At 44.8% G+C, this 6,705-nt stretch overlaps 1 long non-coding RNA gene across 1 annotated transcript in view; it reads left to right on the top strand.

The window, feature by feature from the left end:
- The first annotated feature begins 3,136 nt into the window (after nt 1-3,136).
- Nucleotides 3,137-6,705, top strand: part of LOC116551608 — a 5,964-nt gene continuing 2,395 nt past the window's right edge. Inside the window, exons 1-2 of the long non-coding RNA XR_004269017.1 lie at nt 3,137-3,493; nt 4,029-4,185. This is a non-coding gene — a long non-coding RNA (uncharacterized LOC116551608). The remainder of the gene's footprint in view (nt 3,494-4,028; nt 4,186-6,705) is intronic.

Below are 6,705 nucleotides of genomic sequence, written 5' to 3'. Positions count from 1 at the left end.
AGCATTTATCAAAAATGACCCAAGTTTTGTTTTGCTTATGTTTACAATGTAAGCAAAATTGAAGATATTTGTAAGACCTACCTGATTTTGTTTGCTCAGAAATTTTTCAGGCCAAAGTCTTCATTTTAATTTTTTTTAACATTTCACCCCCTTTAGTCATTCCTTCAGCAAAACAGTGAGCAAATGGCGTAGCATTCCTCTGGCTTAGCACTATTGATGCAGTTGTAGGGGCAAACAGTCAGGAAGATGTTACCGTTATCAAAAAAATATGCTGGGGTTCAAAGTCATATCACTGCCAGGAATTACATAGTCGGTGTTGGTTTCCTCAAGTTGTCTGAGCCAGATGGCAATCGTTTGATGTTCAAGTGGCTGCTGGGAAGCATTTAAAATCCTTGGGACCATACGATACACCAGGGGTAAACCCAATAACCATAAGGAGAATTACAGCCAAGGATTGAAAAACCTCCTCTGAGCAAAGATTTCCAGGAGTCAAGATGTAACCAACTGAATAAATCAATGAAAGAGGCAGTGCTTTTCTGATTAAGGGGGAAAAAAATCATATTTTTTCTTTAAGATCTTTTAGATAAAGGGCAACAAGTTCTAATTTATTAACATAGCAACAACTTTTTTTAATCATAGGACAAGTTGTTGCTTATCAAGTTGTTAAGTTATCAAGAATTTCTATTTTGGAGTACTATTGAGGCTCAATTGTTCATTTCAGATTGTATCGCTTGATCAGAATTCAAAGTATTTTTCTGTGAAAACAAAAGAAAAACAAAGGTTAATATTTGAAGCAAACTATGGTCTTTCTTATCTGCCAAAAGGCAGCCAGTCAAGATTTTAGATTTGAGATTGAAGCATCTTTAGATGATGGAATGGAGATGGCAGTAGAATGTTTCCCATGTTGATGAAAAGAGTCAAACTCTGTAAAGCAATTGAAATTCTGAGCCAAATATGGGTGACCAATGGCCCGTGACGTAGCCCTCAGAAAATCCTGAGAACATGCGCCCAAGGTGGGCAGGGTACAGCTTGGTTTTATACATTTTAGGGAGACATGAGACATCAATCAAATGCTTGTAAGATTTACATTGGTTCCATCTGGAAAGACAGCTAAATTGGCAATTGGTTGAAAGAGTTATTATCTAAAGACCTGGAGGCCGGGTGCGGTGGCTCAAGCCTGTAATCCCAGCACTTTGGGAGGCCGAGGCGGGTGGATCACGAGGTCAAGAGATCGAGACCATCCTGGTCAACATGGTGAAACCCCGTCTCTACTAAAATTACAAAAAATTAGCTGGGCATGGTGGCGTGTGCCTGTAATCCCAGCTACTCAGGAGGCTGAGGCAGGAGAATTGCCTGAACCCAGGAGGCGGAGGTTGCGGTGAGCCGAGATCGCGCCATTGCACTCCAGCCTGGGTAACAAGAGCGAAACTCCATCTCAAAAAAAAAAAAAAAAAAAAAAAAAAAAGACCTGGAATCAATAGAAAGGAATGTCTGGGTTATGATGATAAGGGGTTGTGGAGACCAAAGTTTCATCACGCAGATGAAGCCTCCAGGTAGTAGGCTTCAGAGAGAATAGACTGTGAATGTTCCTTATCAGACTTAAGGTCTTGATGTTAATGCTGGTCAGCTTTTCCCGAATTCCAACAGAGAAGAGTGTATAATGAGGCATATTGGATATCCCCTTCCTGTCATGGCCCGAACCAACTTTGGAATGCCCTTGGCCATGAGGAGGGGTCCACTCAGATGACTGGGGGGCCTTATTATTTTATTTTAGTTTACGCTAGATTTAGTTAAATTCACAGAGATAAAACCTCAAAGAAGATGAACAGGACTACACTTTGATCATGCGTGCACTATATTTTTTTATTGAGATACAATCTTTTTTAGAGTTACTCCCATTTTTACTAAAAATAATCATTTAATTCTCTGTGGTGCTGGTGCTCCTCTACCCACACGTTCCTGATGGCCTTCATGAACAGCGCGTCCCCAGGCCTTCCCATGGAACAGGGAACATCACACTCTACTGAAGTCTTCTGGCCCCTGGCAACCCAAGGGGAGCACTGAAGAGAAGATTGCCCCTTAGAAGAGTCCTATATTGGGCAGAAATTGATCAGTCATGGTATCCCCAGCATGCTCAATCATTGGCTGAGGGCCATCTAGGAAGACTATGGCTTCTTCTCCAAAGCAAGGCAGGTCTTGAAGACGCTGACAGCTGCAGTCCATCTGCTAACTGCATTTCAATGTCAGGGAAGACTAAAGCAGCACACTCCAGAGTTGCTACATCTCTGGTGGATGAGAGGTGTTCTCATAATTATCTATATACTTCTTGTTGTTTCTATGACTTCTCAAAGGATGTGTATGGATTGTATATTCAGAAAACCTATACAAATAATTATAAAAATTAACTGATCGGTTTGGCACATTTTCCACCATCCTTTGCAGTGTTGGTGGTCTTAGAGAAGACAGAGTTGCAAGAATTGAGGGAAGACTACAGGAAATAAGGGAGTTGCTAGGTAACCATTCCCTGACTGGCAACATGACTATACATTACTTCCTTATAGAGTTTTTATGCTGACTGCATGAGACATCTGTGTTATCTTCCAGTGCCATGACTGACACATGGTAGGTTTGCAGTATGGGGTCACAGCACTCAGGCATCCAAAGAGGAGGGGGTGGGACACTGGAGAGGAGTATCAGATCTTTCTCACACTGCTACAAAGAAACACCTGAGACTGGGTAATTTATGAAGCAAAGAGGTTCGATTGGCCCACAGTTCTGCAGGCTGTACAGGAAGCATGATGCTGGCATCTGCTTGGCTTCTGGGGAGGCCTCAGGAAACTTACAATCATGGCAGAAGGTGAAGGGGGAGCAGGAACATCACATGGCCAGAGTAGGAGCAAGAGAGAGGAGAAAGATGCCACACACTTTAAAACAGCCAGATCTTGTGAGAACTCACTCACTGTCATGAGGACAGTACCAAGAGGATGGTGCAAACCATTCATGAGAAATCCACCCCCAAAATCCAGTCACCTCCCTCGAGTCCCCACCTCCAGCATTGGGGATTACAATTCAACATGAGATTTGGACAGGGCATATATCCAAACCATATGAGGAGGAGCCATTTACCACAATAAGAGGAGGAGCTGAAAGGGCGGTTTATGAGAAACTGAGATCAGATGAGGGCTGATCTCTGCAGATGCCTCTGGGAAGCTAGAAAGCAGCTACTGAAAATAATTCTCATGACCCTGGAGCTAAATTTCCCTACTTTCCTTCATTCTCGGGAGGGCTCGCCTGCGTGGTATCATGCTGGTAAAGCCTATTCTATGCTAATTACTGTGCTTCCTGCCCTCCCTGAGAAGGGGCATCACCCATTTCTACCCTCATCCTATGACCAGGGAAACCAAATGAGAAGTGCCAAGTTATGAGCCTAAGAACACACGTTAAAGAAGCTCCTCTCTTTCTTCAGCATGGACAGCATGCTGGTTTTTCTTGGGTACATAAATGGAAAATGAAAGCTGTGGATTTTGCTTTTGTTTTTGTTTTTCTTTTGCAAGTAGGGATGTTAATGCCAAGTTCAGAATCTCAGATCCTTTTTCTTCTGTTAGATATATTTTTAAATCTGTTTTTAGGTATCTTGCTTTACGTGATGAGTTTTAACACTTAAGACATCTTAAAGCTAATGGAAGTGGAAGTATAATTCTTGAGCTTAAAAAAAAATCTGTCCTATGGAACAAATACAAAGATTAATGAGTTAATATTTACACAAAACTTGGAGGAACATTGGCAAGTCGTAGTTTTAAATACAAAGTCATAACCAGAAATATTCTAATATCCTCTTCCATTCTGGAAGCTGGGGAGTCCTTGTTTACTCATTAATTCCCTGTTAAGAAAAGCATGGTTTATACCTGTCACAATTCTCTAAGTTCCCAAATTAAGCTTCCTTGGGAAGCTTCCAGTGGGTTCTTCAAAAAACACAATAATAAGGGAAACAGCAATCCAAGACTTAGTATATTTTGTTCCTTTTCCAGGCCTGGCTGTCGCCTGCCCACAAAACTTTAGCCCACTCTCCTCTCATCAGGCCTCTGTCTCTTTATCCCCTGTGAGTGGCTTGGAGAGTAGATTTTAGCCAATTGAAGGTGACAAGTCCTGAGACTACCTGATGAAAGCCACAGACTTTTTTCCTCGGTAACGTGGCACACAACATTGTTGTGGGTAGCAATTATCTGAGGCCAGTATCATGCAGGCAGTAAAAATTCACCACAACAGTTGTAGGTAAAGAACAGCGGACTTGAGGTCGAGGCAGGTGGATCATTTGAAGCCAGGAGTTCAAGACCAGCCTGGCCAATATGGCGAAACCTCGTCTCTACTAAAAATACAAAAATTAATCAGGCCTGGTGGTGCATGCCTATAGTCCCAACTATGCAGGAGGCTGAGGCATGAGAATTGCTTGAACCCTGAACCCAGAAGGTGGAGATTGCAGTGAGCTGAGATCACACCACTGCACTCCAGCCTGGGTGGCAGAGCAAGACTCCGTCTCTAAAAAAAAGGCAGATTTATTAGGAAAAGCATAAAAATACATTGCAAGGGTACAAGGGACAAATTAGCAAGAGAGGAGCAGACCGCAAAGAGACAAAGCTTGCTGGAAATATTACAGGCTGGTGCTTGTGCTGCATGCTGGGGAGGGCTTTGTCCAGTATTGGGAATGTCAGGGTTGCAGTGAGCTAACCTGGCTTTTGAGGTGGGGTCACACTCTGTCACCCAAGTTGGAGTGCAGTGGCGTGATCTCCACTCACTGCAATCTCTGCCTCCTGGATTCAAGCGATTCTCCTGCCTCAGCCTCCCAAGTAGCTGGGATTACAGGCATGTGCCACCATACCTGGTTAATTTTTTGTATTTTTAGTAGAGACGGGGTCTTGCCATGTTGGCCAGGCTGGTCTCAAACTCCTGGCCTCATAATTTGCATTGTTCTATTTCGGCCAAGGATCTGGTGATCGTTTGGGTGCAGAAAACAACTGGATTATTTGTGCAGGAGGGCTACGTGTTCCAGACCAGGAAGAAGGGCAGATTTATCGCTTACCTGCTTTCTCTTTTTGCTTTCCCTTGGTCCTGCCAGCCTGACTCCTTTTCCCTAATTAGAGCTCCACAGACATTTCATGTACAATGTCAGGAACCTGTGGAAGGAGGAAAGCCCACTCTAGAATCCTTGCTAAAGAGCCCCAGATGACCCCCAGTTCTCTGCCAACTCTTAAATGTAGTAATCCCAAGATGAAGGCGCCTCTTTGGAGCAGGAAACCAAATGTAGATGTATCAAGCTGCCAGCTGCCCTTAGAGAGCAGCCTGCTGTTCTCACACATCTCCTGGGTCTCACTGAAATGAGGCTTGTGGGGAAGAGGGCACCATGCCGGGAAAGGCTGTCGGGCACGGCCGGCTGCTGGCTGTGCTTTGTGCTCTTCTCCGAGACCACAAGTATTCCCATGTTTTGAAATTGTTATTCCCTTTTCCTGGTATGAGCTTGAATTTTTCCCCTCTAAATTATGTCTACCTAGCACTATATTCACTTTGATTTTGTAGCTAAGGCTTTCTGGTAGTCACTACCCCTGGTTCTGTTCCTGAGTCTTTAACTAACTCCATGAATCCAAATTAGCAAGATTATCCTCTCACTCATCAGAGGTAAGTCTTAGCTGATCGTTTTATACCCATTCTTCGTGTAAAGCAATCCCTTTGATGCAGCTCACACAGGGATGCCTTGACTTGCAGAGGGACTGTATCTAATTAGACAAAGCAGAAACACTAGCATCTCAGGGCTGTGTCCCAGCCCTGAAGCCTCCAGAGATGAGCTCCTGACCTCCTTTTTAGGCAAGATCCTGACCCACTCCTGGCCTTTGGCACCTCCAGTTTCCTTGCCCCACCCTCAATGGTTCAGAGATCTCACAGATCCACCCCATGCTGCCTCTGCTTTCAGGGTTCCAGATGGACAGTGCTCCTCTCCATGGGGTCGTGCCCTGGGCAGACCTGACTCTGAATCAGTTGAAGATGCAGCAGTGCAAATTCTTTGGGTTGCAAATCACAAAAGCCTGACTCAAAGAAGTATAAGCAAAAAGGGGGATGTATTTAAAGAGTCATGACGTGTGTGAATAACTCAACAGTAAGAATCCATCTAGGCATCAGACATGAATGAATCTTAGGAATTGGGAAGCCGGTGCTCTCAGGAGCCTCTCTCCCCTCTCACCTCCCTACCCAGCTCCCTTCCCTTCTTTAGCCCACATGGCAGAAACAACAGTTTTGCGTTAAAACTTCAGGCACGTAAAGGAGACTGACTTTCTCAATTCCAAGTTCAAAAGCACTCTTGCCCACCTTGGGTCCCGTGATCCAGGTGAACTGATGATCCAGCCCACAGCAGATGCAGTGGAGTCATAGGATCATCTCACGGCAGCTGCCCTGGGGAGCCAGGAAGGACACAGGACAGTGAGTGAAGTTCCCGAATATGAGTGGAAAGGTGCTGGGTGTGAAGACCTCCTCCTCTTCTTCTTCCTCCTTCCTCTTCCTTCCTCCTCCTACCCCCTACTCTTCCTCCTCCTCTTCCTTGTTCTCCCCCCTCCTCCTTCCTCCCCACTCCTCCTTCTCCCTTCTCCTTCCTCCCCTTTCCTCCTCTCTCCTCTTCCTTCCTCCCCCTCCTCCCTTTTCTTTCCTTCTTCCTCCTCCTCC

This window comes from Sapajus apella, unplaced genomic scaffold (genome assembly GCF_009761245.1).
Source record: "Sapajus apella isolate SASKATOON/1434 unplaced genomic scaffold, GSC_monkey_1.0 scaffold10, whole genome shotgun sequence".
Lineage (NCBI taxonomy): Eukaryota > Metazoa > Chordata > Mammalia > Primates > Cebidae > Sapajus > Sapajus apella.
Note: the sequence above shows the minus strand (reverse complement) of the source record. Positions and strands in the feature narration are given on the sequence as shown.